The sequence below is a fragment of the Ranitomeya imitator genome, chromosome 6 (assembly GCF_032444005.1).
Source record: "Ranitomeya imitator isolate aRanImi1 chromosome 6, aRanImi1.pri, whole genome shotgun sequence".
Taxonomy (NCBI): Eukaryota; Metazoa; Chordata; class Amphibia; order Anura; family Dendrobatidae; genus Ranitomeya; species Ranitomeya imitator.
This window is the reverse complement of record NC_091287.1, coordinates 167,328,628-167,350,914: the sequence shown is the minus strand read 5'-3', so window position 1 is coordinate 167,350,914 and position 22,287 is coordinate 167,328,628. Positions and strand designations below refer to the sequence as shown.

At 45.2% G+C, this 22,287-nt stretch overlaps 1 protein-coding gene across 2 annotated transcripts in view; it reads right to left on the bottom strand.

The window, feature by feature from the left end:
* Positions 1-22,287, bottom strand: part of NT5C3A (5'-nucleotidase, cytosolic IIIA) — a 70,957-nt gene that overhangs the window by 26,904 nt on the left and 21,766 nt on the right. The window contains exon 1 of one of the 2 annotated variants that reach the window (XM_069730274.1): positions 4,579-4,703. The exons of the other annotated variant lie outside the window; for it this stretch is intronic. The gene's annotated coding sequence lies outside the window, so the exon portion shown is untranslated. Of the gene's footprint in view, positions 1-4,578; positions 4,704-22,287 lie in introns of those variants that run through there. 2 annotated transcript variants of the gene reach the window in all.

Sequence of the window (22,287 nt, the reverse complement as noted above, 5' to 3'; positions counted from 1 at the left end):
GCACAGAAGTCAAATCTCACAAAGTTCTCCCCTCTGCACAGCCCTGCGCCAGGGTGACGCTAGAACTCCCATTAAGGGCTTGTTTTCACTTGCGAGGAACACGTCCGTGTCTTGCATGTGGAAACGAAGCTCTGGTGCTGGCACTCCGGAGCGGAGCGTGCGGCTGCATGTGTTGCTATGCGGCCACATGCTCCGCTCCCCAGTGCCAGCGCCAGAGCTTTGTTTCCACATGCGAGACACGGACGTGTTCCTCGCAAGTGAAAACAAGCCCTAAGAGTCAATGTAGTGGAAATGAGGGGCACAAGCCTGACCTCCGCTTCATTCAGATGGGGCTCTTTACAGTGTTTCTCGGGATCGAGGGGTTTCCAGAGTTCAGACCCTGACAGATCAGGAAGTTTGCCCCTTTCCAGTGGATAGGGGGAACTTATTGTATAAACCCTTTAAATGTGTAATTTCTTTAGCACTATTGCAATTTCACCAAAGAACATGTTTCCCGGTCACATACGTGGTCTATTCTGCACTAGTTCTAGTAATAAAGTTAGAGACAGTTGTGGAGAAACTGTTACAACGAACATCTGATTTCATACAGTAATTTTCTAATGCAGAGCATAATCCGGACCGGTCCCTGAAGCCACGTGATCACCGCACCTAAAATTGTGCCACCACCAGCACACGGATCACTAAAACCACACAAGATCCCAACACCTGCCCAGTAAAATCTCCTTCATCATATACATTAGTTCCCAAAAAACAGCACTTTAACCCCCAATGCACAGACTGCAGACCACCACAGAACGCCCAGCATCTTCCCAATATACTACGGCTCCCCATTTATCTTCCCTTTTTGAAGTATCTTATTGAGCACTCAATTTTCTTGTATTACCATGAAACGTTTATAGAGGTCTAAGGTTGGGTTTAGACCACGTGTGTGTCCACGTTGTTGGACGGGCGATCTGCAGACCTGTTACAGGCCAGCGGGAAGGGGCAGCCGCCGGTCAGTAGGGCTTTGTCATTTTACAGCATAGCCTACAGCCTGCCTGTCCCACAGTTTCTAATGAAAACAATCAATCACTTTAAAGTGACACACTGAAAAATGCCTTCTGAAACCATCAAAATGTGCGAGTGGTTTGGTCTACAGACCCCATAAGGTAAAGTAGGCAATTTAATGCACTCATACAGAAGAACACGCACATGTGGTTACTGAACATTAACCCAGACCATCTGAGCCACTAATAGTGCGATCCTGGCGGACCTGTGCATGCAGAGCGTTCCTGTGTAACACACCGATTTTCAGGTTTTCCCAGCTATCCAAGTAGTAATATTGTTTTATTTGCCGACTGCGTTCCCTTGGGTAATCAAAACACTAGGATAATAGCAATCTGACTAAAAGTCAGTAGGCACGAGACCAGCAAAAATGTGTACTAAGTCTTAAAAAGGTTCTGTACCACTACAGACATGTAATTTCTGGGCCTACAGGACTTGTGTACCAAAGCTAAAGCCGAGATTGTATCATACAAAATGCTAATAACCAAGAATACGTAGAAAAAAAACCAAAGAACACACCAGAACACCTAGCGCTCCGGCCTCAGCACCAGACATAAGAAACTAAGGCCTGCGCAGGATATTGGGAACCGTGCTTCTGCCATTCTCCTCACACACCGGGGGGGCAGGGACCGCGACATTCCTTGGGATCCTCCTATTCTATGTAATCATTGACTGGTATCCAGAAAGACAAAACTGCTCCATAGCGGATGCACACCGGGAATGGCAGTCACCGAACACCGTTATATATACTGAAGTTTATCCCCATTTTAATGTAAGATATTGTGAACCATATTGGCATATATTTTCTGATACAGAGCAGTTATTCTCCTCGATCCATTCTCATAGTTATGGGATGACATTTTGGCTGGCATGTCCTCCAGCAGGGCAGCTTACCCGCTCATGACATACACAACATGGCTAGTGAATGGCAGCAGGGAATCTGGAGCTCTATACCAGAACATCACAGCACAAACCCACAAAGCCATTTGATTAAAATCAGCACGGAGATTGGGACCTAAAATAAATGGTGCTGAAATGTGGAGATTTACTGGAAATCATATCTACACCTATAATACAGTGACGAGTAACAAGAAGGAATCAGACAGGGCCACAATAATCCAGGTAAATATGAACACGTGCCACCTGGTGACTTCACCATGGTAAAGATTGATTAACAGCAAGCCAAGACCTTCCATACAACTGTTCTCTTTAGTTTCCCTCCCTTAAAGGGAACCTGTCACCATGAAAATACAGCCCAATCTCCAGGCACCATGCTATAGAGCAGGGGGAGCCGAGTACATCGATATACAGTCTTGTGAGAAAACATTCAGCATAATCTGTGTTTCTTCATTTGAACCTCTGTTCTTCCTGGGATTTTCGGTCCACTGGGTGGTCCTATCAGGGACTGTCAGCCTCCCATGTGTAAGTGTGCATACAGAGGTAGCTGTCAATCACTGACAGTCACTGATAGGACCGCCCACTACACAGTCAGTGATTGACAGCTACCTCTGTATGCACACTTATACATGGAAGGCTGTCAGTCACTGATAAGATCGGCCACTGTACTGTCAGCCTTCCATGTATAAGTGTGCATACAGAGGTAGCTGTCAATCACTGACAGTCACTGATAGGACCGCCCACTACACAGTCAGTGATTGACAGCTACCTCTGTATGCACACTTATACATGGAAGGCTGTCAGTCACTGATAAGATCGGCCACTGTACTGTCAGCCTTCCATGTATAAGTGTGCATACAGAGGTAGCTGTCAATCACTGACAGTCACTGATAGGACCGCCCACTACAAAGTCAGTGATTGACAGCTACCTCTGTATGCACACTTATACATGGAAGGCTGTCAGTCACTGATAAGATCGGCCACTGTACTGTCAGCCTTCCATGTATAAGTGTGCATACAGAGGTAGCTGTCAATCACTGACAGTCACTGATAGGACCGCCCACTACACAGTCAGTGATTGACAGCTACCTCTGTATGCACACTTATACATGGAAGGCTGTCAGTCACTGATAAGATCGGCCACTGTACTGTCAGCCTTCCATGTATAAGTGTGCATACAGAGGTAGCTGTCAATCACTGACAGTCACTGATAGGACCGCCCACTACAAAGTCAGTGATTGACAGCTACCTCTGTATGCACACTTATACATGGAAGGCTGTCAGTCACTGATAAGATCGGCCACTGTACTGTCAGCCTTCCATGTATAAGTGTGCATACAGAGGTAGCTGTCAATCACTGATGGTGCAGTGGGTGGTCTTATCAGTGACTGACAGCCTTCCATGTATGAATGTGCATACAAAGGTAGCTGTCAATCATTGACGGTGCGGTGGGTGGTCCTATCAGTGACAGAGCCTCCCATGTATCTGTGCATAGAGGTAGCCATCAGTCACTGATAGGACCGCCCACTGCACCATCAGTGACTGACAGCCTTACATGTATATGTGTGCATACAGAGGTAGCCATCAATCACTGATGGTGTAGTGGGTGGTCCTATCAGTGACTGACAGCCTTACATGTATATGTGTGCATACAGAGGTAGCCATCAATCACTGATGGTGTAGTGGGTGGTCCTATCAGTGACTGACAGCCTTACATGTATATGTGTGCATACAGAGGTAGCCATCAATCACTGATGGTGCAGTGGGTGGTCCTATCAGTGACTGACAGCCTTCCATGTATAAGTGTGCATACAAAGGTAGCTGGTAGTCACTGATAGGACCGCCCACTGCACCATCAGTGATGGTACATTAAAAGGGTTGTTCACCACAGAAAACTATTTTCTCTCTTAGATGTACAAATTTTAGCTAAAAATCATTCCTATAATTTGGTTTCATTAAAAACGTTACACCTTTTTCCTTCTATAGTCTCACAGTACACGATGAGTTAACTAAGAATCCATCAGTGAGCTAATTTTGGGAGACTAGTTTTTATTAGCTCCTGTCAGCTGATTTATGACCAGACTAAAGTCTGTCTGCAGGAAAACAAAGAATCTGTAAAAGTAACAGTGCAAAACTTTTAATGAAACTAAACTGCAAAAAATATATCTAGACCCAAATCAATGCATTAATGGGAAATAAAAACAAAACCTTTCCCCACATGATTAATAACATTTAATGACATTCCCACAGAGATAAGAAAAATGCTACAATCACTGGGATGGCTGCAGTGTGACCCACATACAGTACCATCGCCCGCTCTGTACATACTTATAGAGATCATCTCATTACACCCGCACTCACATTATTAACTAACCTTACCGGAGACTAAACGGGTCTAACAGCCATTACTAGGAGAACTCGCCAATTACTGACTTGGAGACCAACACAGTCATTTACGAATAGTAAAAATGGAGAAACTGGTGAATGCATGTCTAAAAAACAAACTCCATCTAAAACCATGTAAAAGAGCCAAATTCACACATGTCCCCCCCCAGCAGCCCAGAGGGGCTCATCCTGTCCTCAGCAGCCATTGTGGCCACCAGGAGCAGAGTACGTCCATGGACAGAGCAGTCTTACCACGAGAATCCCTGCAGCAGCTGACGAGAGAAAAGAAACTTGTGCTGGTGTGCACAGGGCTTATATAGTGCTAGCAGCAGATAAGGGTGTAGCCAGGAGCAGGGCAGGCCCGAGCTGACGTACAGCGGCATAGCTGGGCCCACTGCCATCCCTGGGAGCCTGGCAGGGATCAGGGGGACAAGCTATTCCCATCCTTGGCGCAGGGACAGGTTTTGTTTTTCAGGCTAATGAGAAACTCTCTTTTTTGCAGATCTAAAGATATTCCTGCTGCATTAATCCTGCTGTACACAGACGCTTCCCAGCCTTGAGCTCTTGGAAATGGAAACTAAAGGGTTTCGTTTCTTGACCACTGCCGGCTTTGTAAAGGCCCTTGGATGTTTTACTCGCTTGCTAAGGAATAGTTTCTATGGCTAAACCAAGCACAAACATGGCAGCAAGCAACAACACTCACAGGTCCATAGAAGTAGTAGCTCGCCTATAACACTCACAGGTCCATAGAAGTAGTAGCTCGCCTATAACACTCACAGGTCCATAGAAGTAGTAGCTCGTATAACACTCACAGGTCCATAGAAGTAGTAGCTCGTATAACACTCACAGGTCCATAGAAGTAGTAGCTCGCCTATAACACTCACAGGTCCATAGAAGTAGTAGCTCGCCTATAACACTCACAGGTCCATAGAAGTAGTAGCTCGCCTATAACACTCACAGGTCCATAGAAGTAGTAGCTCGCCTATAACACTCACGGGTCCATAGAAGTTGTAGCTCGCCTATAACACTCATAGATCCATAGAAGTAGTAGCTCGCCTATAACACTCATAGATCCATAGAAGTAGTAGCTCGCCTATAACACTCACAGGTCCATAGAAGTAGCTCGCCTATAACACTCACAGGTCCATAGAAGTGGTAGCTCGCCTATAACACTCACAGGTCCATAGAAGTAGTAGCTCGCCTATAACACTCACAGGTCCATAGAAGTTGTAGCTCGCCTATAACACTCACAGGTCCATAGAAGTTGTAGCTCGCCTATAACACTCACAGGTCCATAGAAGTAGTAGCTCGCCTATAACACTCACAGGTCCATAGAAGTTGTAGCTAGCCTATAACACTCACAGGTCCATAGAAGTAGTAGCTCGTATAACACTCACAGGTCCATAGAAGTTGTAGCTCGCCTATAACACTCACAGGTCCATAGAAGTAGTAGCTCGCCTATAACACTCACAGGTCCATAGAAGTAGTAGCTCGCCTATAACACTCCTAGGTCCATAGAAGTAGTAGCTCGCCTATAACACTCACAGGTCCATAAAAGTAGTAGCTCGCCTATAAGGCTACTTTCACACTAGCGTTTTCTGCAATCCGTCACAATGCGTCGTTTTGCAGAAAAAACGCATCCTGCAAAAGTGCTTGCAGGATGCGTTTTTTTGCCCATAGACTTGCATTGACGACGCATTTGCGACGGATTGCCACACGTCGCATCCGACGAGCGACGGATGCGTCGTGCTTTGGCGGACCGTTGGGAGCAAAAAACGCTACATGTAACGTTTTTTGTTCCTGACGGACCGCTTTTTCCGAGCGCGCATGCGCGGCCGGAACTCCGCCCCCACCTCCCCGCACCTTACAATGGGGCAGCGGATGCGCCGGAAAAATGCATCCGCCGCCTCCATTGTGCAATGCAGCCAACGCTAGCGACGGAATCTCTCCCCGACGCATTGCGACGGGGAGATTCCGACGCTAGTGTGAAAGAAGCCTTACACTCATGGGTCCATAGAAGTAGTAGCTCGCCTATAACACTCACAGGTCCATAGAAGTAGTAGCTCGCCTATAACACTCACGGGTCCATAGAAGTTGTAGCTCGCCTATAACACTCATAGATCCATAGAAGTAGTAGCTCGTATAACACTCATAGATCCATAGAAGTAGTAGCTCGCCTATAACACTGACGGATCCATAGAAGTAGTAGCTCGCCTATAACACTCACAGGTCCATAGAAGTAGTAGCTCGTATAACACTCATAGATCCATAGAAGTAGTAGCTCGCCTACAACACTCACAGGTCCATAGAAGTAGTAGCTCGCCTATAACACTCACAGGTCCATAGAAGTAGTAGCTCGCCTACAACACTCACAGGTCCATAGAAGTAGTAGCTCGTATAACACTCATAGATCCATAGAAGTAGTAGCTCGCCTATAACACTCACAGGTCCATAGAAGTAGTAGCTCGCCTACAACACTCATAGATCCATAGAAGTAGTAGCTCGTATAACACTCATAGATCCATAAAAGTAGTAGCTCGCCTATAACACTCACAGGTCCATAGAAGTAGTAGCTCGCCTACAACACTCATAGATCCATAGAAGTAGTAGCTCGTATAACACTCATAGATCCATAGAAGTAGTAGCTCGTATAACACTCATAGATCCATAGAAGTAGTAGCTCGCCTATAACACTCACAGGTCCATAGAAGTAGTAGCTCGCCTACAACACTCATAGATCCATAGAAGTAGTAGCTCGTATAACACTCATAGATCCATAGAAGTAGTAGCTCGTATAACACTCATAGATCCATAGAAGTAGTAGCTCGCCTATAACACTCACAGGTCCATAGAAGTAGTAGCTCGCCTACAACACTCATAGATCCATAGAAGTAGTAGCTCGTATAACACTCATAGATCCATAGAAGTAGTAGCTCGTATAACACTCATAGATCCATAGAAGTAGTAGCTCGTATAACACTCATAGATCCATAGAAGTAGTAGCTCGCCTATAACACTCACAGGTCCATAGAAGTAGTAGCTCGCCTACAACACTCATAGATCCATAGAAGTAGTAGCTCGTATAACACTCATAGATCCATAGAAGTAGTAGCTCGTATAACACTCATAGATCCATAGAAGTAGTAGCTCGCCTATAACACTCACAGGTCCATAGAAGTAGTAGCTCGCCTACAACACTCATAGATCCATAGAAGTAGTAGCTCGTATAACACTCATAGATCCATAGAAATAGTAGCTCGCCTATAACACTGACGGATCCATAGAAGTAGTAGCTCGCCTATAACACTCACAGGTCCATAGAAGTAGTAGCTCGTATAACACTCATAGATCCATAGAAGTAGTAGCTCGCCTACAACACTCACAGGTCCATAGAAGTAGTAGCTCGCCTATAACACTCACAGGTCCATAGAAGTAGTAGCTCGCCTACAACACTCACAGGTCCATAGAAGTAGTAGCTCGTATAACACTCATAGATCCATAGAAGTAGTAGCTCGCCTATAACACTCACAGGTCCATAGAAGTAGTAGCTCGCCTATAACACTCACAGGTCCATAGAAGTAGTAGCTCGCCTATAACACTCACAGGTCCATAGAAGTAGTAGCTCGCCTATAACACTCACAGGTCCATAGAAGTAGTAGCTCGCCTATAACACTCACAGGTCCATAGAAGTAGTAGCTCGCCTATAACACTCACAGGTCCATAGAAGTAGTAGCTCGCCTATAACACTCACAGGTCCATAGATGTAGTAGCTCGCCTATAACACTCATTTATTCTTCATAAAATCCCAAATACACATGTAAATAAGAAACTTTATATCTTTTACATGGGAAATTTGCTCCTTCTCCTCCCGGACAGAGCTCTTATTCGCAATTCACAGGTAAAATCTGTCTATAGGAAATAAAGACTTTCCCATTTACAGAGATCAGAGATGACAGTTGGTGCCCATAAAGTTCTATCGAGAGAGGAGGAAGGAGGAGGAAGGCAACATTCTGATTCTTGCTTACAAATACTGATGTAAAATACTGACCAAATACTGAGTGTGTGAACATGGCCCAAGAGGAAGACCGCCATTCTGCTGCAAGTTCGGCTGAAACAACAACTGGCATCTCCAATCTCCGTAACATGAAAAATCTGTATTCGCTGAAAGGATTTGTACCACTAAAAAACATCAGTCCTTGAGAGAAAAGCAGATTTCTAATACGCAATTTTGTCAATAATCTTTTTATGTGTACTATCAATTATGAAAAAATTACCCATCATGTCAAAAGTGGGCAGTTGTTGATATTTTATTCCCACTGATCCCCGGATATTCATTTTTTTCTCCCTTAAAAAATTGGCCAACTGAAGACCTATAGGACTTATTAACGCCAATTATGTTTTTTTTTTTTACCAAGGGGGTGTGGCTTACTGGGTAATAATGCAGAGCAGCCTAGAGACCACCCCCAGGGAATCCTACGAGCAACGCCCCTTTAGTAAAAAAAACATACAATTAGCGACCAAATAAAAAGGTCCATATAGCTGTGAATGTACAGAGGATTTTAAAGACAGAAGTGGCAAACTCAGTGGGAGCAGCAGGAATAACGGAAGAGCAAAACCTGACCAAGAATTCACCAAGAAGACCACCTTTACGTGCAGCTTACATGTAAAGCCTCTAGCGGACCCGAGGGTACAACCTAGGAACGGGAAAAAGGGAACCCAGCTGTGGCATCCGGCACCCTGTAGCCATGTACAGCACATGTGCCAAGTATGAGGGGGCTCAGAGACTACAAAGGGTTACTCATCGATGGGAGGATTTTCAGCACGCGGTGTCACGTGTAATCCTATTTATAGTACTACAACATAAGCCCCCGGCTCCAGCCAGCAGGTGACAAACACTGGCCTGTCCGCCCTCCTGGCTAATATACAGCTTTCTCCATCATACAAAGTTATGAAGATAATTTTCTATCTATTACGCTTCTACTTAAAGGTAAAACCTTCACAACACGCGGAGGTGGAGCCATCGTCCATGGCGGCACAGGCCGGCGCTATATTTAGGGAAGGCTTTAAATACTCCGCTAACAGGAACTGGTAAACAGGAATAATGACTATAGCAGATACAAAGGGTGGCTCTATTCCTGGGAACTGCAGAAAAAGCCAAAACCACATTGCCATCGGAGACATCATACTTTATTCAAAAAATAAAGCTGCACTTACAGGGAAAGAAAACAGGGAGCCGGCATGGCTAGCAACGATTATGTGGAGAGTGTAAACAGGCTGCTGATCACCGGAGGAGCGTTATCTAAGGCTCGTCATGGAGGGTTAACAGCCTATGTGCTCTGGGCGTCTATTACAGGTCCCAGATTATAGTACTTTGGGCCAGCTATGTACACAGGCTATTACCGACCGCCCATGGGCAATGGGTACTGATCAGCGGTTGTTTACACAGGCAGACCTCAGTAAACCACGGGGCACCAAGCAATCTGTAATAGATCCCTCAGGGCACATGTTATATTTTGTGCACTGCAGATAGGCTGCAATCTGCTTGAAAAAAGAAAAAGAAAAATATAAGAAATGTGCCAGGCAAGAATAGTAGTTGTATACAAAGTGACAGCTAGGATGCCATCCAATAGCACTGAGACGAGTTCCAACAGCCTGGCGGCACACTGCAGAGAGCAGCGTATAATATTCCGTGTCCAACAATCCATCAACGGCCGTCGGCACAACGGCACCCAGAAAGCCACGGTATCCTGCAGCCCCAGACAGGGATGGCTTAACTCCATGCCAATCATTCTTGGAGCTAAATTAACGGTTTTCAATTTTTTTTTAACCCCTAAGATATCGTCCAGGAAATGGCACGCCTGCAGCGGTCTCCTTCCTTCTGCGCTGTAATATTTACCGGGCTCTCAGGAAGGGAGGTGCTGATCCGCGCAGGCGGGCAATGTCCTGGCCCGCCCTGACATCAATCGATCATAAGAGAGGGAGGCGCGAAGAATGTTCCCATCCCACGGAGGAAGAGCTGAGCGCTGTGCATCTTCCTGCCTTCTGCACCTCACAAGCATACTGCGCACGTAACATCATCGCTTTCTCAAGATTCAGGCAACGGACTGACAATATAAACAAGAGCCGATAAGTCTTATATTTAGGGAGGTGGTGGGGGAGACGTACTGACAGATTCCCATAGCCAGGATATGGAGGGTGTAACCGGTCTTCTCAGAGCGCCCTTCAGCTGATTTAGAACCACACCAGAGTGTGCAGAAAAACCGACTATAAAAGCCAAATGATGCAACATTTTTAATTAAACCCAACATCAAAAATTATTTTTAGCCCCAAATACATGTATTTAAGAAAAAGAAAAATTGCTAAAGTTAGACAAGACAATTTTATTTCCTTCTTAAATGCGTGTATTAAGCCATTTAAGTGTTTTCTGCAATTAGGTCTCAATAAAATGTTTGCACCCTTTGCCATCTATAGCCTCTGCTGGCTGCAGAATGAGTGAACTGAAAATATGTCAGTGAGCCTTTTACGACGGCCTGATAGGGAGTTTATAACTCGTCTTTTCCTGGCCTCCTCTCAGCTCATTTATGACCACATCAAAGTTAAATGTACAACAAAACAAAGAGCCTGAAAATACCAAACAAAGTGCAATTTTTAGTTAAATCTTTGTGTAAAAATGATTCGGAAATACTAGATTGGAGATCAATGACTGGCGCCTTCAGCCACTGCCACAGCCAGGGCTTCAGGTGTTCTGTACAATGTTGTGAATCTTCTGAAGATCATGACTAAAAGAGGGGGTCATTCACGCAAAAAGCCCCATCTATCAGGACAGCAAAGTGACTACTAAGGGCTTCTCTCTGGAGCACACACATGCATTACACCGACCGACATGGGAACTGCCTAGTAAGCTTTAGGTCTCGGTCAGACGTCCAAGGAACATGTTCCCATCATAATCTATGGAGCTATTCACATGGCAGGGTTTTTTCTCGGTCCCCGTGTCCGTGCAAAACTCAGACATGTCCATTTTTTTCAGCATCACAAATGAAAACGGGTTAATACAAGTCTGCTGGTCCATGAAAAACACAAAGCGCAAAGATGGCAGCCATGTACTGTAACATTGCAAAGTATAGGAGAAGTTTTGTAATTTATTTCTCCATCCATGAAAGACACGGATAACACATTGATGGTAAAAACGGACACATGACACCAGTGTCATTTCTTCCATGTACATGTTTAAACAAGTAAGTATGAATAAGGCCTTAGTGTTACCATATAGCATGAACCATTATGAACTAAGAAATAGATAGCAATGATGAATAAGCCCATTGGCCTGGGATTTTCTCACCAGTCTTGATGAGGCGGAGTGGTGGAGGTAGGCGTTACTGATCCATTAAGAGGTACACGCTCCAGTCCTGACTGGTAATAGATTTCTGGTGAAGGTAAGACACAGCTAATCCCAACCATACCCCGTCACACCCATCAGTTTTGCCCATTTGTGCAGAGCTGGGAGAAACTTGCATACAAACACCAAAAACTCCGAGTTGTGAAAAACCTTCACAACTTTTCAAAGCAATTTACACCAGAACTCTGGCAAAATTACCTTGATGGGTGAAGGCCACTGTGTATTTACAGGACCATGGTGCGAATACTTGTATCTGACTGATGTGCTCCATGCGGATCCAGTAAGGTCAGACCTATTGACTGGTTGACAGCAGGTGCAGGACAGATCTCCTGGCACGTCAAGTGTGGCAGTGATGTGCTAATACACCGACAGTGTATGGATCTTTATGTAGTGTAGAGACAAGTCTACAAGTTACAGGTATATAGAAGTTCAGATACCATCGCCTGATGTTACACTAATACTGAAGCTGAATGACAACATAAGTGTTGGCGAGAAATATTCTTCCACTAATCACAGTGTATAAACTGAACTACAGATTTATTATTCTGACACCTAAGGTCATCTTTTATCCAGACACCCCCTGTCCACACGGGCCAAGGGGAGTGAGAGGATGTGGGCCACGCAGTCGATGATGTGGCACTACACTCGCTCACAACCCTGACAGGCCCTTTCACTAGCACCAGTGATACAGCGCCTGATCAGCTTGTTAGGACTGCCACCAGTTCCTTGTTGGATATCAGCCCCGTCCGTTAACAGGATTATATCCGGCCAGAAACCATCCCCAGTAGCATGGAAAGTTCAGCCAAAAATACAGATGTGTTGATTTGTGGATCGAGGTAAAAGAGCAGCCCAACGTTAAATTATATATTCAATTGCCTTAAAAGGCACACTAGACAAAACACCACATAAACAATGGTCAGATACGCAAATACAAATAGTGGTAGTACAAAAGTATAGGCAGATGATAAGAGTCAGTTACCAGTCAGATGACAGGTCTGGTTTGTGGGGGAGGGACTGCCACAAGGGACGATTGTGTTCCCCTCTGTTCCTTAACTTCTCCCAACACGACAGGTTATCGTGACCTCTCCGGAAAAAAAACAATGGGCCATGCATTACAAGAGCTTTGGGTAACTCCCCTCCTGCCACCTGAGCCAGACCTAAATTCCCCTTTCCCTTGCATGTAGCAGCTAAAAACTCAAAAACTTATGGTGGGTCATAACTTCTTAATGGATGGTCCTAGGAAGGTGGCTTTGGTCACCATCAAATCTGGCTGGGCCCCTGAAGTGCGTTGAGACCAAACACTGCATTGCTACTTGGCTTCTACTAGCCATTCTACATATCTCCCCACCATGGGGTGCTAAAACAGATGGAGACCCTGGAAGATGCCATTTCCTGGGGATCTCGGAAATATACACGATGTACAGATAGGACATAAAGCATCTCTGCTATTGCTTATGGAATCATGTTTTTAGAAGTTCCTAGAAGGTTTCTTTGGAAGCTTTGATTCAGCATGACTATATTGCAAGCAAGCCTTTGCCCTGAGTTTAGCTGTCTCAAGGTGTGAGATCTGTCACTTACAGCCTTTTGAGGCTTGACCAGCTGCTAAGTTAGGTGCCAACTTTCATCTTGAGGCTTTGAGAATGCTGGATGACCTGCTGAACCTGGTTTCCTGTCCCTGCTGCACAAAAAGGGGTTGTTATAATCCTATGCCAAATAGGATGCAAAAGATTGATATGAAATTATATCTCTAATATTGTTCACAACTCTCTAGCATATGATTAGTTATGCAGATTTTTAGTCATGTCACTAGCATTGTTACGGATTTGCTCCTGGTGGTATAAAGTTTTTTCTTCCTGTATACTACAAATTTATAACTTGTTCTCATGTTCCCGTAATAGCTCAGTGTATTATTAGGTTGATTCCCAAGCAAAAGATCACTGGTTCGAATCACGGAGAGCCATGAAGATTTCCCAAGTAAAGAAACAGCATCGTTCAACGCATCGATAACGGTCTCTCGGCCAAGAAAATTGCCAAACTGCATCATGTGAGTGCCATGACATTTGTAAGAATACAAAACTAAGTCCATCCATCCCAAACCCAGCATGTGGATGTCCAGTTAAAATATCAGAGTCAACAACTCTGCACATCACACGCTCAGAAGTGAATAGATATTAGGCTTGGTGGAGCGTCCAGAACGCCTGCTCTGTGGGGCATAGCCAGCTGTGCTGGGTGCCTGCAATCCATCTATAACTGGGACCCATATGGATAAAGGTCAGACATAAAAGTAAACCTGTTTGTCACCAATTAACTAGAATGACATGACGTGTAAGGGAGAATAAACAAGGGAATTTCTTGCTATATCTTCCTATGCTCTGAAAGTTACGTGGCAGTTTGTGCATTTTTAAGAGAACTTGACAGAAGATTCCTGGTGTCCGGACCACAGGCAGCATCAGAGTCTGACTCCGATACTGTAATCTCATGTGTATAAATCACAAACCCCGCAGCGTTTCAGGGAGGACATGCTACACAGAAGCCGAGGGTGATGTGACTAGGATAACTAGTCCGGGCCAGTGCCCTGTTGGGCCTTCCGGATCCCGTCCCTTGACTGATAGGCCTCTTCCTGTGTGTATGGGGAGAAAGCTGTACGTGAAGGGGACCAGGGTGGAAGAAGCTGTAGTTGACCTGTCAGTCGTCGACAACTGCCATATTTAAGTAGGCTCTCTCTGAAACCCTGCAACATTTCCGCATGAGACATGCCTGGCTGCAGTAATAGAGCCAGACTCCGATTCATGTTTGTAGTCTGGGCACCATGGGTCAGATGAGATGTTCCCTTTAATTTAACAGACGCTTTACATTTCTGCAAATAAAAGGCTCTCTGCTTGTTGTCACTGAATGGCAGCTTCTTGTACTTCCTGCAGATAATCTGATCCTGCTCACATTGTTGGACAGCACCTTACAGTGTCATGATCAGCTCTGCACCTCACCGCGTGACCAGGACATGAGACTAATCCTCTGGAGGGAAACAAGGAAGGTTCTCCTACCAGGACACATCTGCATACACAGAACATTCTTCTACAATGAAGCAGCTTTATTTGCTGATCCCAGAATACCTCCCTATAGAGGTCCAGGTCTCCATGCCAGATAACCCTCAAGTCACTTTTTTACTGGCCTCTACTAAATAATGCAGGGGAACACAAGTGATTGATCAAGCCCAAAAGTGAGTGTTCCCTGGCCAACCCTCAGGACAAGTCCCAGACGGACACCAGAGGACACAGGAAAATGTTATTTTCTCAGTTACGCTACTGCTAGGAATGGCAACATGGGCATGTTTCACTTTAATCTTAGTGGTTTATTAGGTTAGGAGGACAATCCCCAAGTTCTGCATGTTGGACTGGTGACACAGTAGTGACTGCAGAGCAGAATACGTTTGTTTTTTTTTTACAATTTCACCTCTCTGTTGAGGAGATATTAGCAAAGTATTGTCACCTAATGAGTTCATTTTTGTTAAGTCCAAGTGGGTGTTTTTAGATGCCAACTCATACAGGGAGAAGAACACCCCCCAGTGATTTTTTTTCCATAAAGATATTTATGGGTACAGTATAGTTTTATTATTTTGTGATTTTTTAAAAATATTTTTCCTTTTTTTTTTTTTTTTTTTTACTTTGTCCCACTATGGGACTTTTACTTTTTGCAGTGTGTTCGCTTGCAAAGCCTTGCTCTGCTTTACTGACAAACTTGCTATATCATGCTGAGCATAGTGTAAGCAAGTTTGGTAGCCATGGCGACCTGAATGTCATCATGACTACATTGGTTCACCATGGCAACAATTGGCCCAACGCAATGATGCCGACTTGTCTGGTAAAAATATGTTATGTGTACCATTGATTTATGAATTTAAAAATTAAAGATGGTTACACTAAGGTTACACACAGTTGTGTTCAGACATTACATTTTTCCATTTTGAAGGAGAGAACAGGAATCAAATGTCTAAAACAGAGCCGCTGAATAACTAATCTAGATGGAAGATGGGCCTCATTGATAATTACGGGGTATGTCCAGGTTCTGTTATGTGTCAGTTTTACATCAGAAATGCAATGGATCCATTTCGGGCATTAGTTCTGTTTGTTTATTCGTCTGCCCGACAGTGTGAACGTGGCCTACCGAGTGAGGACACACTCCCTTTAAATGTTCTGAATTATTCCTGGATTTTGTTGACTCAGTTTAAGGCAGAAATAGCGCTGAGCCACGGCTGACATGTGGCGTCTTATCACACGCACACAGCACCCGCACAATCCAGATATGCAGGGTGAAATGTGACATCCAGACTTACCTTGTGATTAGGAGCGAGGATCAGCCGCTGCTTACATATTTATCAACTAATGAGCACTCCATAAAAGAGCGGCTGCACCAGTACAACCAGTATCATCACTGCAGCGTACCCGCAGGGGAGTGTTCACACACAACATTCCAGTTAGTCACATCTGATATCATCATAACTAAGTATCTCAGTCATTGTTATTGACATTGGAGTGGATGTCACAGAACCAGCAAGACCAGTCGCCTCTTCCTTTTACAATTATATAATGTAAAATTATAACTGGGAAAAAACAGCAAAACAAGGCTTACTGGTAATGGTTCTTGTCGCCTGCGTCCTCATCCAGCACATCATACATCTTACAGATCATCGCGGCCAGAACTATATTTAGGAGAATATCCAGTGTGGCCTCTTGTGTGAACTGCGGCTTAGACACAGAGCTGTAAAGCGTGGTCGCCGTTCAGTGCTGGGAGCGGAGTTAGAAGTGGAGCAGTCCGTTCTCACGAGAGCGTAGTGGGTGCCTACAAGGAGATCGCTATTTATGTCCATGGCAGATGGCTGTAGACATCAGATGGGGATCACAACGCAATGCTTGCACTGGCCGGCGACTGCATACACGTCTGAGGATTACGTTGCGATTCCCATCTGATTTATACGGCCCTTTTATTCCTTCCTAAAAGGAAGCGGTCATGTTGAAGATTGGTATCGGATCTGTAGGCAGGATATAACAGAGGAGGTTGAGCGCATTAGATGGAAATACATTTTTGTGGGATATTTCATTAAATCATGCATTTTATTCACAGACATCCTTCATTTTTGTTTACATGAGTCCAGTGAATGGTCCGATTCATCAACAGTCCTGTCTGTATGATTGACTGCTATCTCAGATCTATACTAGGGATATCAAGAAATAATATACAAGTTAAACTAAATGTTCCCACAAAAATGTGCGCAGCTTCTCTTTTGCGGCCACAGATCAGAAAGATGATCGGTTCCCTTTAAGTAACCAATATAAGCATGGATTATTCTCATCAAGATGATACTTTTCCACATACCCTCTTCAGGTTACATGGTTAAAGATGAGAGGTGCCTGTAAGTGACATCATAGGTAGGCCAAATCTATGAGAGTCAAAATGAGAAAACAAATCCAGAAAATCACCTTGTCTGATTTGGTAAGATTTATTTAGCGAATTATGGTGGAAAATAAGTATTTGGTCACCTAAAGACATCCAAGATTTCTGTGTCTCAGACCTGTAACTTCTTCTTTAAGGCTACTTTCACACTAGCGTCGTACTCGGCCCGTCGCAGTGCGTCGGGCTGACATACCGACGCATACTGTGGAAGCGCCGCACAATGGGGGCAGCGGATGCATTTTTCCAACGCATCCGCTGCCCCATTCTGAGCTGCGGGGAGGAGGGGGCAGACAACGCACCAAAAAACATTACATGCAACGTTTTTTGGTGCCGACGGTCTGCCACAACACGACGCAACCGTCGCACGACGGTTGCAACGTGTGGCAAAGCGTAACAATGCGTCGCTAATGTTAAGTCTATGGAGAAAAAACGCATCCTGCAAGCAATTTTGCAGGATGCGTTTTTTCTCCAAAACGACGCATTGCGACGTATCCCAAACAACGCTAGTGTGAAAGTAGCCTTAGAGGCTCCTCTGCCCTCCACTCTTTACCTGTAGTAATGGCACCTGTTTGATCTTCTTATCAGTATAAAAGACACCTGTCCACAACCTCAGTCACACTCCACTATGGTGAAGACCAAAGAGCTGGCGAAGGACACCAGAAACAAAATTGTAGCCCTGCAACAGGCTGGGGAGACAAGCAAGCAGCTTGGTGTGCTGAAATTAACTGTGGGAGCAATAATAAGAAAATGGAAGACATACCAGACCACTGATAATCTCCCACGATCTGGGGTTCCACGCAAGATCTCACCCCATGGGGTCAAAATGATCACATTTTGATCACAAGAGCGGTGAGCAAGATCACAAGAGCGGTGAGCAAAAACCACAGAACTACAAGAGGGGACCTAGTGAATGACCTGCATAGAGCTGGGACCACAGTAACAAAGGCTACCATCAGTAATCCCGCAGTGCCAGACGTGTCCCCCTGCTTACGCCAATACATTTCTGGGCCCGTCTAACTTTTGCTAGAGAGCATTTGGATTATCCAGAAGAGTATTGGGAGAAATGAAAGTAGAACTGTTTGGTAAAAAACAAATTCATCGTGTTTGGATGACAGAATGCCGAGTTGCATCCAAAGAACACCATACCTACTGTGAAGCATGGGGGTGGCAACATCATGCTTTGGGGCCAGGTAAATTACAACAGTTTCCAATTCTTCCAGATATTACTCGCCCCTCGTAGTCCGGAAACACGATCCCAAAAAAAAAAAAAAAAAAAACCCCACCAGGAATAAAAGAACAAAAAGGGAGAAAAAGAGCTAATGATTCGCTTCATAAAGTAGAGAAAATGGGAAAAGAGCGGCGCAGTCAGCCAGCCGAGTCTTTCGATTTTGCCAATTGCAGGTGTTGCTCGGTTATGTCCAGCCATCTGAGTGCCTCTTGATCTTCTGTAAAAAAATTGTACTGCCCCCTCAGCAACAACTCAATATGGCCGGGTACAACATGGGGTAGGTGACGCCAAGCTCCCTCAGCCTCCTCTTAATGTTAGCAAATTTGTCTCTTTGTTTCTGCACCTCCATGGAGAAGTCCGGAAATATAGAGATCCTGGAGCCATTTATCTTAAGATCCGGATCTCTAGCGTGTCTAAATTGCATCTGTCTCGGTAATGCAGGACCTTGACCAGCACTTGTCTAGGGGGTGTCCAGGGGGGGAGGGGATGCGCAGGAACACTGTGTGCTCTTTCAGTTGCATACATGCGGGACAACTTATCAGAGCCTATATTGTTTAGTAACCATTTTTCAAAAAAACTCTGTTGGCACTGAACCTTCCATCTTCTCAGGCACCCCAATCAGCCGTACATTATTGAGCCTGGACCTGTTCGAGGTCATCCGTTTTTGCTTGTATGGCAGAAATTGCAGAACTCATGCGTTTAGTAGCCCTGTCTGCTTTTGCTATATATTCTTCAGCACCACTGATAAGTTTTTCAGTCTCTCCCATTCTCTTCTTAGTAACATGCATTGAATGCTGCAGTTTAGACATAGCCTGTATGAGCCTGAATTGTGCTGCCACATCAGTAATGGTGGCATGACAATGCAGGACCACCTTAAAAACATCTTTCAGAGTGGGCTCCTCAGGGATTTGCAGTCCACTTATGCACATTTTGGTGCCCTTCTCTATCCCTCCACCGTCTCCATCTTCCTCCTAATACTGACGCCGCTCCCGCCATCACTTTCTGCACCCTCCTCTTCCCCCATCTCCACATACCGCACAGACTTGTTTTGCTTCTATTTGTCACCGCCGGGCTCCAGAACACATCTACCTGCCGGGCAAATCATGGCAGCTTAGCCGCTGCATCAGATCCCCTGGGGTCCACCTCTACCTCCTCCAAAACCGTCTTCAGCGTCTCATCCCCGCCAGCGCCATCTTGGATCAGTCTCTCCGGCTCCCCCGACGTCTTCTTGGAGCTCCTCTTATCGGCCATCACTCTGCAGGCACACAGTTCTTAGTGCACCGTGCCAGCTGCAGGTTCTCCCAATATTTAGGGGTATTTGACCCCGATTAAATGGTTGCAATCAATATAAAATGCAGATACTGTGCGGGAGCCACGCCCACCCCAATCTGAACCTTGACCAGGCCGTTGTGCCCGTTTACCTCGGCCCTATTCACTTAGACATCACAATACTATACGTCTACACATCACATTAGTGTGCTAGGTTTTATTACAGAAGCACAAGGAGAATTCTATGACTGTAAGCTGACTCAATGTTTGTGTACACAATGTATTAGAGGTTGATGAAGTGACGCGTCACCAAGAGGCAACATGTCCCTTGTCATCCACAACTTGCCAAACCTACTGTATATAGAGGATGCAGAATTAATGTATGGACATTCTTCATTACACAGGTAATAATCCACTCCCTCATCCTGGCTCTAATCAGCTTTGTGATCATCTGTTACTGGCAAGTGATTGAAACTCATTTTAATGCAAAGAAAAAATAAACACAACACTCTTGGTTTTCCCCAATTTGTTCCTTTGTTACCCCAAGAAATAAATTGGTTCTCTGATGCAAATAAACACCGCAGTGCACCCTTGGCATGGTTAAACGTCTCGGTGCGCCATTGCACCCATTTAATTTGATTACCAGCACTCTTATGTCGACTGACAGCGCTGGCTTGTCCAGAGACACAGATGTCTGAGGATAAGCCTCCATTATGTGATTATTGTCCCTGTGCAGTAGACAGCACACACATCCCTACTGCCATCAGTGCAGAAGAGCACACAGATCACCCTCGCCTTCACAGACACAGTGCGCATATAATGGAGGCTCATCTACAGACCGCGCTGCCACCCCTGACCTAAGCAAGTGGAGAGAACGGTGCACCGAGGCCTGTAGCCATGCCAAGGGCACCTCCATGTGACTTCACACTGTGACTGGAAGCTGAGATCTATTTGCAGTCTGGGACAATTTACTTATTTTCTACCAGAGATATAGGGCCCGACTTATAAAGATGTTTTCACCGAATTCTGCCACAAACATCTCAGTCTCCAAATTTTTGCAAAGTTGTCAAAAGTATTGTGACTTGGTGGTTTCATGCTAGCCCTGGCCAGCTTCACCAAAGTGGATGGAACTGCAGTATGGCTTAGCATGCCAGTCTAAGTCATGACAATCTAGACCACTTTAGAGGTGTAAAGTTCCCCAGAAACTTACTCCTGTCCCAGACTGGAGATCTCTGGCCGAGGCATGTGTAAGGTGCGCCTAATTCATAAAGTGGCATGCACTTCTTAGGTTATGTTCACATTGTGTTTTAGACTACTGGAGGTGGCTCCGTTGATGCTTATGTCTGAAGCCCTGGAAAACGGGATTCACACTTATGTGCTGACAGGTCCATTGACTTGAATGTAGCCAACACCCGTTGTACAACGCCAGTCTTAATGAATCGGGCCCATAATGTACACATTTGCAGACGTAACCTCCGTGAACTTGATTCTTGAAGAAGCTGGTGTTATATACTGAAATTGATGCTGAAAGACTGACCTTATCAATCAACCCAACAGCTTCAAAACACTTGGGCCCCAATCCATCAAAGTGTTTATGCCAGAAAACTGGTGTAAAATACAACTGAAAAATTAGGTAAAAATTTAGCGACTTTTGGAGTTTTCATGCCAGATACTGGCAGCTCTGACAAAATGGGCGGAGGTGGTGAGGAGACGGAGCATGACTACATCTGTCTGTCAACTTCACAAATCGTGCAGCGTCATACGCCAGAAAGGTTGGGACTTCCCTGCAGCATCTATCACCCCTCCTGGAACAGGACATCTCAGTAAGCTGGGGCTGCACTCACTTTTCTGCAGCGTCTATTGCTCCTCTCAGAACAGGACATCATCGTGGGGCAGCACTGCAGTTACTACAGTTTCTTGCATCTTCACACACTGAAGATGTCCTGGATCAATGATGATAGACAATGAATATATTTTTATTTTCGTTTCCTGATTTTTACTTTATAAGGTTTCATCTAACTTATTGCCTATTGTAGTGTCATAATCTCATAGTTCCATCATATTCTCGCATATCAGGACACTTTTCAATCAAAATAAACATTTCACTTAAGCTCTGTCTGTCTCTTTAAACATTGCAGTAGTTAGGTAAAGCCATTTCCCCTTTCAGGAACCTTTATTCAGGTTATTTACAACAAGGGGACACCTTTGCGGTTACACCAGCAGACACACCGAGTCATCATGGGTGAAGCCTTTACTCTTCCGGTCCGGTGATGTCACTTCCGGTGACATAGTTCCAGAATCACGGCGAAATAGCGCCAAATGCAGCCACTTGGTTCTTTATTTAACCCCTTCGTGACATGCGCCGTACTAGTACTGCGCTGCCTACACTGCATTAGTGCCAGCAGCAGTACTAGTACGGCGCACTGATCACCGCAGTCTCGCGCTGAGCGCCGCGGTGATCGGGTGCGGGTGTCAGCTGTATATGACAGCTGACACCCCGCAGCAATGCCCACGATCGGCGCTATCGCCGATCGCGGGCATTTAACCCCTCTGATGCCGCTGTCAGTAGTGACAGCGGCATAGAGGGGGATCGCGCAGGGACGGGGGCTCCCTGCGCTCT